Source organism: Pleurodeles waltl, chromosome 4_1 (assembly GCF_031143425.1).
Source record: "Pleurodeles waltl isolate 20211129_DDA chromosome 4_1, aPleWal1.hap1.20221129, whole genome shotgun sequence".
NCBI lineage: Eukaryota > Metazoa > Chordata > Amphibia > Caudata > Salamandridae > Pleurodeles > Pleurodeles waltl.
The window spans coordinates 80,400,265-80,413,913 of record NC_090442.1 but is presented as its reverse complement, the minus strand read 5'-3'; positions in this window follow the sequence as shown (position 1 = coordinate 80,413,913).

Sequence of the window (13,649 nt, the reverse complement as noted above, 5' to 3'; positions counted from 1 at the left end):
GTTGGCACGTTGTCCTTCCTGGCCGCCCAGAACCATGATGTCTGCTTTCTGCAGGAATGCGGGATTCCGTACGACCAGTCGTACAGCCAACTTGAGCAGCAGTGGACGCATTGGCCATCGTTTTGGTCTGGAGGAAACAACTGCAAATCATCTGGAGTCGCCAATCTGATCAAGGGGAGGCATTTCACCACCAACAGGGTCACCCAGCAGGTCAACGGCAGAGTGCTAGTTGTGGATGGCTCGCAGTCAGGTGAGCCCATTAGGCTCATCAGTGTCTATGCCCCCCCCCCGGAGAAGAATGAACGGCTCGAGATGTTCAGGGTGCTCAGGATGCAGCTTGTGACCTCCAGGACCATCCTGATGGGTGGTGATTTCAACTGCACAGTAGAGTTGGATAGACGCACTGGGTCAGACTCCGCAGGGATGGACGTGACGTCCAGGCTGTTGGTGGAGATGACAGGTGAGGCATCCCTGCGGGATGTCGTGGGAAGTATGTGGCCGAACGGCAGGAATTATTCCAGGAGTAAGCCAGATGGGTCTGTGCGTTCACGGATCGACTTTCTCTTCACCTCCCCAACGGTAAAGCCTGGGCGGAGCTCCATGGTCTCCGTCCACTTCTCGGACCACAGAGCAGTCAGTTTCGCGGGGGAACTTACAGGGAAGTTCCCCACTGGCCCCGGATCGTGGAAACTGAACTGCTCACTGCTGGAAAACGAGGAGTTAGTGGCGAACCTCAGAGTCGCATATGTAGAGTGGAGGGACATGAGGGACCTCTTTCACTCTGCCGGCGAGTGGTGGGAATGGGTGAAGGACAGGTTCCGGAGCTTCTTCCAGGATGCAAGCAGAGCTGCTGCACGGGAAAAGACGAAGGATTTCAGGCAGCTGCAAAGCAAACCGCAGCGCCTGTTTGAACTCCAGCTCAGGGGATGGGACATGGATGACCAACTGGAGGAAACCCGAAAAGGTCTCTCAGAGCACTTCAGGGAGAAATCCAGGAAAATCATCTTCCGGACCAGAACCGAGAACCTCGAGAAGGATGAGAAATGCAACTGATTCTTCTTCAAAAAACTTCACTCGGCCCACGCCCCACTGGTAGAGCTTCGGGACTCAGAGGGCAACCTGCAGAGTGGGAAAGAGCGCGTCATGAGGGTCGTCACTGACTTTGATGGTGAGCTTTACTCACCGAAGTCGTCAGAGAGATCCCAGGCGGACCGTTTCCTAAAGGGCATCTCAAAGACACTGAGTCCAGAAGAGAGAGAGGGCCTGAACGCGCCCTTCACACTGGAAGAGCTGCACTTGGCCACCACGACCTCCAAGAGAGGCAAGACCCCTGGAAGTGATGGTCTCCCATTGGAACTTTATGTCGAACTGTGGTACCTGATCGGGCCAGACTTGCTGGACCTCTATGAGGAAGTGGTGGGTGTGAGAAAACAGGGCTGATTGCAGAGGCCCCCTAACTTTTTGCCCCCATTTTCCACTTTTTGCTGGTGTTTTCCTGACTCTGATGGTGCCCTGGGTACTGCTAACCAGTCCCAGGGCCTGTGCTCTGTGTAAAATGGATATGCAAATTAGGCTAATTATAATTGGCTAAGTTAACCTACCTATAAGTCCCTAGTATATGGTAGGGCATGTAGGTTTAGGGACCACAGCATAGGTGGTGCACCCATAGGTGCACTGCTGAGGTGCCCAGTGTCATTTTAAAGGGAGGCCTGCCTTGCTGGCTGCTTTTAAATTAAAGTTATATACAAATTCGACTTTGGAATGAAAAGTAGTTCCAAAGTCTTAAACTACCTTATTTTTACATATAAGTCACCCCTAAGGTGTGCCCTATGTGCCCCTAGGGCTGGGTGTCATGTAACTTTAAGCAAGGACTTTATAAACATAGTTTTATAAGCCCTGGTGAGGTAAAGATTACCAAATTAGTTTTTCCCCCATTGTAGTAAATGGCCTTCATAGGCTAGAATGGGGAGACTTTATTTTAATTTTTAAAGTCTCCTTAAATGATGCATACCAAGAGTTTGGTATCAAATTAATTGTTGTAATAAATCCCACAACTTCCAGTTGTTTGATTTAATATAACTTGTTCAGGTAAAGAGTTTTAAACTTTACCTGAAAAGGTTGCCAATTTCAGCACTGCATTGTTTTTGCTGCTGTGCTCTGATTGGCCAGCATGTAGCAAGCTTGGCCAAGCTGCCTTGATGAGGTGTGAAGTGGCCTGGCTTCACACAAAGGAATGTGCCTGTGGGAGGGAATCTCCCCTCAGCAGATGGGGAGGCAGGAAGGGGGAGGGCTGCCAAACTGGTCGTCAAAGGCAGAGAAGGACATTTGGAGCAACCAGCAACACCCCCACATCCTGCAACCCCAGAATACTAGGTGCCCCCTTGATTAGATTAGGAGATGACAGGAGAGGGGTGTGTTTATGATTTTTAGCCACACCAGTAGGTGGGTTCAGCCAGATGTAACCTCCAAAAATCAGATTCAACCATGATGGATTTTTAGAGAATGTTGCCTCCTGGGATTGATTTTTGCCACACTTACCAGGAAGTGGTAATTACAGGGGTGAGGACCCTGCACCTGATTGGAGAACCAGGACCCCCCTGCTTTTCACCCAGGAGCAAGGATAAAACTGGCAGACCTGCACCCACACCTCAGTTCCCTACCACATCCAACAAGGAAGAACAACAGAAGAAGAAGGACTGCCCTGCTGGACCCCTGGCCTGCACCTGGAACCTGCACTCAGAAGGACTGCACCAGCTGCACACTTGGGCTTCACCACAAGAAGGACTTTGCCTGGCTTCAACTGGTTAAAGGAGGGACTCCCTGTTTGCTACAGGTGAAAAATTGCTATCCAGAGTCCCCTGCACCAACTCCTGAAGAAAGCGACCAGCTGACTACTGTCCAGTGGCCAAAAAGGGTTTGCGCCAGGTGCATTCTGGGAGTTGTAGTCCGCACCCCCCAAGGACCATCTCAGAACTTCTGGACCCTTGGGGTGAGCTGTGGACCCCAAAAGAACCTTAAAAGGACATCTGGGAGAAGCCCCAGAAGTTTGGAGAAGTTTGGACAAATTTTGTAAAAAAGCTCCATAGAGGGACCGACCTGCCGCAGCAACTCTAGCCGGCTTGCCTCAACCGCGACCCGGCCTGATTTGCTGGTTTGTCCCGGTAAAGAAAATCTCAGAAAAAGAGACTAAGGGCCATATTTATACTTTTCGACCCACAACTGCGCCAACGCAGTTGTGCGTCAAAAAATTTAACGCCGGCTAACGCCATTCTTAAGCGCCATGCGGGCGCCGTATTTATTCAATGACGTTAGCCGGCGTTAGCCGGCGGAGCTGCCTGGTGTGCGTCCAAAAAAATGACTTACACCAGGTAGCGCCGCCGTAGGGGAATATGGAGCTTGGGCGTCAAGAAATGGGGCAAGTGAGGCTGAGGCAAAATTTTCGCCTCAACCCGATTTGCGCCATTTTTTTAGACTCCCAACCCCCATTAAAATGACTCCTGTCTTAGCAAAGACAGGAGTCATGCCCCCTTGCCCAATGGCCATGCCCAGGGGACTTATGTCCCCTGGGCATGGTCATTGGGCATAGTGTCATGTAGGGGGGCACAAATCAGGCCCCCCTATGCCACAAAATAAAAAATAAAAAAATACTTACCAGCACTTACCTTAACGTCCCAGGGGTGGGTCCCTCCATCCTTGGGCGTCCTCCTGGGGTGGGCAAGGGTGGCAGGGGGTGTCCCTGGGGGCATGGGAGGGCACCTCTGGGCTCCTTCCGAGCCCACAGGTCCCTTAACGCCTGCCCTGACCAGGCGCTAAAAAACGACGCAAAAGCGGCTGGACGTCATTTTTTTTTACCCGCCCACTCCCGGGCGTCATTTTTGCCCGGGAGTATAAATACGGCGCACATGCCTCGGAGTCATTTTTTAGACGGGAACGCCTATCTTGCATATCATTAACGCAAGGAAGGTATCCACGCTAAAAAATGACGCAAACTCCATGAACTTTGGCGCTACTTATCAAAAGCCCAGAGTATCCTGGCAAGAACAAACTCTCCAGACAAAGACCGGTCTCATTCATTACCCAATACAGTTCTGCTAGTAGGACCATACTACGGATTCTGAAGAAACATTGGCACTTGTTACTGCTGGACACGTGTCTCAAAGACTCTATAGGTGACTCTCCTACCATCGTGCACAGCAGGGGGCACACACTTAGGAACATCTTGTGCCCTAGCTTTCTCTGCCCCTCCGCTCCCACACGCTCTTTGGGGTGGATGCCAGAGAAACCTAATGGTTTTTACAAATGTGGCTGCTGCATATCCTGCCAGCTAGCCCTCAACAAAACCCTTTTCTTTTCCTATAACACCGAAAAGACATACCATATTAGGACTTTCATCAACTGTAACACGAAATATACTGTTTACTGCCTAATATGCGTGTGTGGTCTGGTCTACATTGGAAGCTCTATACGACCACTAAAAGAACGTATTCAGGAACACATCAGAGCCATTAGAAATATCAATACTAACTATCCCCTTGCTGTTCACTTCAACACTGCACATGGGGACAATGATCTTCTAAAGGTTAGATTCCATGGCATCGCTCAGGTCCCCAACTCACCTAGATTTGGAGACAGAACCAGGGACCTGCGCAGATGTGAGGCTAAGTGGATCATAAAACTCCGTGCTGTTGAATTAGGCCTCAACACAGACCGGGAATTACATGTTTTCCTGACATAACCACTCTAGCCCGCTCTCTGATTTTCTGATGCTGCATCATATTCATTCATGCACACCTCTTGGGCGGAAGCTCAACAATGTTTACAAATTACACCATTCTTGTTTTCTAACTTGTATTCTCTTGCCTTGTGTTCAACCTTTTTATTGATGTTTGCTTTACTGATGACATTATTGATTTTTGGAACCGATGTCCGTGCATGGAATCTGTAGACACCGTTGTTCTCTAAATCCATGTTTAAAGGACACCATTGTATTGTGTTCCATGGTCTTGAATTTTGTATGTACCATTGTTTGGGTCATGCGAGACGAGACGTCTCGATGATGTACACACATTACTATCGAATAAGATCATTTTGTATTACAGTCTCGTTTTCTACATGTATCATCACCTTTGTCACTTGATATCACCTTTACCAATGTGGACAATACAATTACTCCATCACACGCCTTTCAGTTCACCTATCACCTTTCTCTCTTCCCAACTTCTCTCTTTTTATTCCTACACTTTTAAAGCTTACTTTACTGTCCTCCTTAGTGCCTCTATCACTACTTCTTAGCCTACTGCTACCCTTAACATACCTTTCCCTGTTTCATTACTCCTCCTTCTCCTGTTTCCCCCTTTTTTCACATCTCGCAGCCGAGATCTCCCTGCCTCTCCTTCATTGGTTAATACTGTTTAATACTCCAACCATTTACCCAATGCCTCACTACTACCCTAACTTGACCACCGTCCTACATGCTCCGGGGACTTTACTGCATTTGCATTCATGCCGCGTGTCCTTTCTCCACACCCAATATGGCCGCCATACGTTCCCATGGACCCGGTTTTGGTCCTTCGCGTAATTTGTCATCGCCTCCTCTGACTATAAACACACGAGCGCGGGTCCTTACCGACCACTAGACGCTCTCAGACAACGGACCGTTTATCTCTCCGACCGACGGAATTCAGGTATGTTCTCAACCCTGGTGGATGAGTCCACCCCAGTATCGGCTTGTATTATTTGGCCATTCGTTAATCTAAAGTTAACTTTTTATATTTTAACTCTAACACCGCTGGTACTGCTTGATGTTTTACACTCGCGTACATGCTTATCTCGCGTTTTTTCTAACGGGCACTTTGCAGTCACCGTCTCTAACATTTACGATTTCTCCATCTATTCTATATACACTCCCCTAGCTCAGGCTTGCTTTTAATGACTGCCCACTACCACGTGAATCTTCCGGCACATGCGACCATTTACACTTTTCGTCTCCTTTTCCCATAATTGGTTTTGACACTAGGTCGTTACCGGTAATCCGATTCTCGGATTCTGCCCTACGCTTGTCAGACGGTTACCATACCCGCAATGCCTTTGCATCTGAAGGCTTTAATATTTCCTTTCCAATTTTTGTTACCTTAAGAACCCACTTTAAGACCTAGAAGTGTTTTCCAACAGTCTTTCTAAAGACTATTTTTACCAATACTTCGTCGGGAGCTTTGAGTTCGCTTTTCTCATAGTAATACAGGCTTCCCCCTTCTCTCTCAATGTGTGATAACATATTTTATAGGTTTATCTCAAGGCTTATCAGGGCTTCATTCACTTACCTCAACCCACGCTCTCAACATTCAACATTCCTATCGCTGCACTGGCAGCATGATTACTTTTAGTTTCACCATTTCTACAAGGTATGTATACAGTGACTTAATTTTGTGCTTAAATCACGACACTTACTCCTACCTTTCCTCCTCCTCCTCCTTGTCTTTCTCTCTTACTCCTACTTAAGTCCACCTTATTGCCCACGGTCTACTACCTGGACCGCACAGCCCAGGCAGTATTTACTTAACTTGGCTCCAAGGGGCCCTTCCTCGTTATTTATGCACTCTGTCTGGCTCTGTACTTTCACACGTGAGTTTCTTTCCCACATACATACCTGATCTCCTAGTTCCCTCTTCACTCTTGAACCATCACACCCTACCTTATAGTCTTTGTACACTCCTTTCACATTGACAGGGCCTACCATTTGTTATCTTTACTCGTAAACTTCAATCACGCACTCGTGTTGACTCACTCCATCAGATGTGTACTATATAGCGAACGGTCCCTCTCACACTGCTATTTCTGCCATGTTTAGTCACATCCCTATAAAGTCTTTGACACCAGACACCAGTCACTGCACTATGTTTGGATTCTTTTTACACTTGATCACCATAGAATCCATTATTGGATTCCATACACTCTTGTATACCAATGTCTGCTCTCATGACTATTTTTTGCAGCCTTGATGAAGTCACTTGTGTGACGAAACACGTGTTGGCTGTATATCTCTGATGACATCATGTTTTCTAATTTCTACAATTAAAGACATCATCTAACAACAAGACTCAAGATTTTCTCTTTACCTCATACTTCTTCAAAACCCTCAAAGTACCATCAGGGATCCCCTATCCCCACCACATGATTGGACAATACATTCTGTGTGCTGAGGCCAATTTGTTTCGCCAAAGTATAAATATGGAGTTCGTTTTGCGTCGAATTTGCATAAAAAAAAATGACGCAAATTCGGCGCAAACAGAGTATAAATATGGCCCTAAGTCCGAAGGTAAAAAGTTGACCGGGACCTCCCAGCCAGCGTATCCGAAGAGGGCTCCATGGATGTCGGATCAAGATAGAGGTTTACCCCGGTCGAAGGATCTTCACCTCGAAAAAACGACTAAGTCCGAAGGTAAAAATCTCCACCGAGGATTCCAGTATCGCATATCCCGAGAAGGGCTCCAGGAGGTCGGATTGGACTGGCAGGTTCGTCCCACTGAAGAAAATCTTCGAAAAAAAGACCAAGTGTGAAGGTAAACTTTTAGCCAAGCATGGCTCCATCGCGGTCGGCCTTAAACTTTGACTTTGCCCCGGTCGAGGTGCAACCAGATGACCCGATTGGCGCTTTTTGTTTCTAGGCGCTAAAAAAAAAAATTCTTTAAAAATTCATATTTTCGGTTCCCCTTATCTGATTTTATTTGTTTTGGTGTCATTTTAAAGATAAAAATATAATCTATTTCTATAAATTGGTTTTGGATTTTTAAACTTTTTCCTGTGTTTTATTTAATTACTGTTTTGTGATATTTGAATGCTTTACACTCTGTCTCTTAAGTTAAGCCTTGATGCTCGTTGCCAAGCTACCAAGGGTTGAGCTGAGTTTAATTTACTGAGACCTAACTGGACCTTAGTGGAGGTTAGTGGCCTATTGCAAAGTGTAGGTACCTACCTGCCCTTACCAATAACCCATTTTCCAACAGTGGGCAAAGGCAGTATGCCGCAGTCCCTGCGTGAAGGCATAATAACGCTTTTGTACAAACAGAAAGGAGAGAAGGAGGACCTCAAAAACTGGAGGCCCATCTCTCTCCTCAATGTGGACTACAAACTCTTAGTGAAGGCAATGGCCAACCGCCTAAAGAAAGTGATAGAGAAGATAGTCCACCCTATAGCCTGATGTTGTCAACAAACGGATTGGTGTTGTTAAGTATAAAACGTTATTCAAAATGATACATATACAGGCAGGCCAAGCTGGGCACAACGGAGCTACCCATAGATTTTCTGCTTATCTGGTGATAAAGCTGGTCTTCAAACCGGAAGAAATGTTCAGTTAGAGCTAAAGATACACATTTCATAATTAAGTGGATAGGTGTAGGGAAAGTCTATGTACTGCTAGCCAAAGCCTCTTCAACCACCTGTAATGTTGCTTCTTGGGGTATGTTGGTAAATAAAGCCTCCACATCAGGGCTTATCAAGGCAATAACTTGCTCAGTGGCATCAATAGAGTAAATAAGATTGAGGACATCCTTGGTGTCATTCAAAAACGTAGAGGTTTTCCTAACAATAGGCTGGAGGAAGTGGTCACAAAAGGTAGAGAGGGGTTATAGGACGGACCCTAAACCTGAGACAATGGGGCGTCCCGGTGGAGGCAGTCTGCCCTTATGGATCTCAGGGAGGCAATAAAAATACGGAGTATGCGGGTGGGATGTCTCCAAAAATTCGCACTCCTTATAAGATATCCAAGCATTGGTTTCTGCTTCATTAATCGTAGTACGTATTTGAAGTTGTAATCTCTCAGTGGGGTCTTGTGTAATCGGGGCATAGTATGTGGAGTAACTCAAGAGACGTAAGCCTTCCTGTCTATATTCCTGAGAGTCCAGGACAACGATTGCTCCGCCCATGTCTGCCGGTTTGATTACAATACTAGGGTCAAGCGCTAATGTTTTAAGAGCATCTCTCTCCCTTGAGGGGATGTTGACAAACAAATGTTTGGTGTGTAGTTTACTTTCATCTGTTAGGACTGCCTTTTCAAATGCGAGGAGTTCGCAGGGCATAGCTGATGTTGGGGTAGTGAACGAAGATGGATTTCTAAGTCCTCCCTCCGTGCCTCCAAAGGTTTTTCTTTAAGAAGAAGTGTTAACACATTTTTCTAAAAAATTTAGAGAGCTCAGAATTGCGATGAAAGAGATCTTCCTTAGGGGTTGGTACAAAGCCTAGCCCTTTATTCAAAGCACTTACTTCATCTGTAGAATGTTGTCTTGAGGACAGGTTGACGACTAAGTCCTCATTGCCTGATTCTTGCCTTGGCTCGTGATCACCATTTGTGGTTCTTCCTTTGCCCAATGTACATGTCTTCCTCTTCCTCTGCACCTGCCTCTTCCTCTGCCCCGGCCTAAAAAAGGGACATAAAGCATCATCTGGCGTGGTTGATATAAAGGATAGGGAGGTTGCCATGGCAGTGGTTGATGCACTGGGAACTGAGGTGGATTATAATAGGGTTGTGATTTGCCCTCGTCTGTGCTCCACCCATCCGAAGATGACCTACTGCTGTAAATCCGTGGTTTCCTATAGGAAGAGATAGATTCCTCAGAGGAACGTGATTGAGTATCGACCTCATAGTCATCTTTGATGTAAGGATATACCTTTTCTTTGCTGAATTTTTAAATATCTTTTTGCAAGTTTGGAATTTTCTGTTGAGTCAAATACTCTTTTATTTCTTTCAACCCAGTGTTAATCTCGGCTAAGCGACTTTTAAATACTGACAGGGACAAAGGTGTTTTCAACGTATTTTCTGTCAAGCTGAGATCAGCTAATCTTTTTGATGTATTAATAATGAGAACCAGCCACTGTCTAGTACACTTCTAAGTGATTTGCGCCCACTCCTTCCTACAAATTAAGGGGCAAATTTATGGAAAGTGGTGCTGCACCGAGTGCAGCGCCACTTTCCCGGTGCCCCTTAGCACCCTCATTCCGCCACCATATGTGCACCGTATTTTGAAAGACGGCTACCATGGCTCAGGGTAGGGGGCAATAGTGCCATTTTTAATGCTCTACTGATGTACTCTGCAGGAGTAGCACCAAACTGTTGGCGCTACTCTTGCAGAGAACATAGGGGCCCATTCTAAAGAACGGAAGACCCCTTTTAATGCCTGCTCTTAAGCAGGCATTAAAAGTTCCGTAATAAATGGTGCAAGGAAATCCTATAGATTTAGATTAGAGAACGCCCCCTTTCCATATATTACGCCTGGCGGAGAGATAATGTAGAGAAAAGGGCTACAGGGCAGCGCAATGCATACATTGCGCCACCCTGTAAATACGGAGTGGGCATTTTGGGCTCATTGGGCCACCTTAATGTCAAAATAAATTACGTTAATGTGGCGCAAGATGGCACTAGGGGCCTACAAATATGCCCCTGAATCTTGTAGGAAGATTCTCAGCACATTGTTCACAATCAGGCCTTTCGGAGCAATGTTGGCCCGGAAAAATACAGGGGCATATTTATGCTTGTTTTGCACCGAATTTGTGTAATTTTATTGCAAATTCGTTGTAAAACTAACTCCATATTTATACTTTGGCGCTAGACCCATCTAGCGCCACATTTATGGAGTTAAAGTAATTTTTAGGATGTGGAAACCTACCTTGCGTCAATGAGATGCAAGGTAGGTGTTCCCGGGCAAAAAATGACTCTATGGCTTTAGCGCCATATTTATCCCTCCATGCTAAAATCACACACGGGGGAGAAGGGGTCAATTAATGGTGCAATGCTTGCTTTGCTCCATTATTTAACACCTGGGTCACAGCAGGCGTTAGGAGACCCGTGGGCCTATTTCCATGGTGGAACACCATGGAATAGGCCCACAGGTACCCTCCACAGGCCAACGGGACAACCTCATCCACACCAGAGGGACAGCGGAGGATAGGGGACCGCATCCCAGGTAAATTTAGGTAAGTATTTTTTTGTAAGTGCCATTGGGGGTCCTGAAATGGTCCCCCCTACATGGCACTGGGTGCAATGGCCATCCATGCCCAAGGGACCCTGGACCTCTGTGCTGGCCATTGGGGTGGTGGGCTCCTGTCTTTTCTAAGACAGGAGTCATGGGGTATGGATGGTTTTGCATCAGAAAATGATGCTAGGCTGGTTGGAGTCATTTTTTTTTTTTTTTTTACTCAAACCTGCCTAACGTCATTTTTTGTTGCAAAACCCCCTTCTCCCATACCGCTAACCCCACCCATTAGCCTACCTTTTGAGCCGGCTTGCACCATTCCATAAATATGGTGCCCGACTGGTGCTCAAGAATGGTGCAAGCCAGTGCAAAACATATGTCCCTCAGTCATGATAGTTCCATGCAGTATTTTTTTTTTAAGATCTCGTTTTAGCGAGGACAACTTATCCCAATCCTCCTTGAGGTTCCTAAAAGGACCAGTCCCATTGTTATGAAGAATGGAGGGGGTTTAAGTATAGCAGTCACAACGTCATCATCGAAACTCAACCCCTGGAAGTCCTCCATTTCGAGGCATTAGAACTACAATTAGTAGGGAAGTACAGTTCAATGTCCCACAGCTGAGCCGCTGTGCTAATCTATATTACCATGAGAGGGACAGGGAGATTATATGGTCTGGTGTTTAGCCTCCCTAATAATAATACAAATCATATAGGTACACCATATAGGTAGGGACTCCTTAGGCGTGAAACATGTTGACCTTTATTTATGGTTGAAGGAAGTCCCTTCCTCCACCCCTTTGTTTTTTGTTAGAGTGGTGGAACATTGTTCATTCCACTCCCGATTCTTTTTAACCTTGTCTGAGACCATTTATGATCAATAAAATATAGATATTTGGGGTTCTCAAGCCAATTTTAACTTTCCCCTCTCCAGCTTCTTTTTGCTTGTAGGTTTAAATGTATCCCTACTTGTTGTGACTACTGCATGCTCTATTTATTAAGATCTCCGACAAATAGCCCCCTTGCAGGCCCATCAGACATTGCAGCACCAGTGTGACGAGAAGCAGGCCCTACGATGAAGCATGACATCCATTGGATGTGTGAGGGCTCTAGCTTCTATTTTCAAAAGTACCTAGTGGACCTCTGTCTTCTTTCGTAGAACAGTGAACCTATGTGATTTGTATTATTATTAGGGAGGCAGTACATTGGACTATATAATCTTCCTGTCCATCTCATGGTTATCCTGATTTATGGTGGCCTAGCGTCATTGTAACAACACATTAGCGTCATTTCTTTACTAATGTGGCGTTTAAATGACAAAAATGCTGCGCCATATTTACAAAGTGGCGCAATGCTTGCATTGCGCCACTTTGTAACCCCTTGCACCACATTATGCATTTGCGGTCACAAAGCAACTCTGAATTGCGATGCGAGTTGCAAATAGGAAGGGAACACCCCTTCCTATTTGCGAGTCGCATTCACAAATTGCGAGTCGGTACCGACTCTAATTTGTGTATGAGCATCGCAAAAGGCTTTTTGCATGGCGCAAACGGCGATTTTTGCAGTTTGCACCATGCAAAAAGCTTTCTACATCTGTCCCTTAGTGTGTGGGCACCCTGGCACTAGCCCAGGTGCCCCCACATCGTTCAGGGCAACTTCCCCGGACTTTGTGAGTGCGGGGACACCATTACACGTGTGCACTATACATAGGTCACTATGTATAGCGTCACAATGGTAACTTCGAAAATGGCCATGTAACATGTCTAATGGTACCATTCAGGTATTGGGGTGACAATTCCATGATCCCCCCGGTCTCTAGCACAGTACCGGGGTACTGCCAAACTGCCTTTTCGGGGTCTCCACTGCAGCTGCTGCTGCTTCCAACCCCTCAGACAGGTTTCTGCCCTCCTGGGGTCCAGGCAGGCCTGGCCCAGGAAGGCAGAACAAAGGACTTTCTCTGAGAGAGGGTGTAACAACCTCTCCCTTTGGAAATAGGTGTGAGGGCTGGGGAGGAGTAGCCTCCCCCAGCCTCTGGAAATGCTTTGATGGGCACAGATGGTGCTCATCTCTGCATAAGCCAGTCTACACCGGTTCAGGGATCCCCCAGCCCTGCTCTGGCGTGAAACTGGACAAAGGAAAGGGGAGTGACCACTCCCCTGACCTGCACCTCCCAGGGGAGGTGCCCAGAGCTCCTCCAGTGTGTCCCAGACCTCTGCCATCTTGGAAACAGAGGTGTTGGGGGCCACTGGACTGCTCTGAGTGGCCAGTGTCAGCAGGTGACGTCAGAGGCTCCTTGTTATAGACTCTTACCTCTCTTGGTAGCCAATCCTCCTTCCTTGGTAGCCACACCTCCTTTTCTGGCTATTTAGGGTCTCTGCTTTGGGGAATTCTTTAGATAACGAATGCAAGAGCTCATCAGAGTTCCTCTGCATCTCCCTCTTCACCTTCTACCAAAGGATCTGCTCAGGACGCCTGAAAAACCGCAACAAAGTAGCAAGATGACTGCTAGCAACCTTGCATCGCCTCATCCTGCTGGCTTTCTCGACTGTTTCCAGGTGATGCATTCTCTGGGGGTAGCCTGCCTTCACCCTGCACCAGAAGCTCCGAAGAAATCTCCTGTGGGTCGACGGAATCTTCCCCCTGCTAACGCAGGCACCAAAAGACTGCAACACTGGTCCTCTGGGTCCCC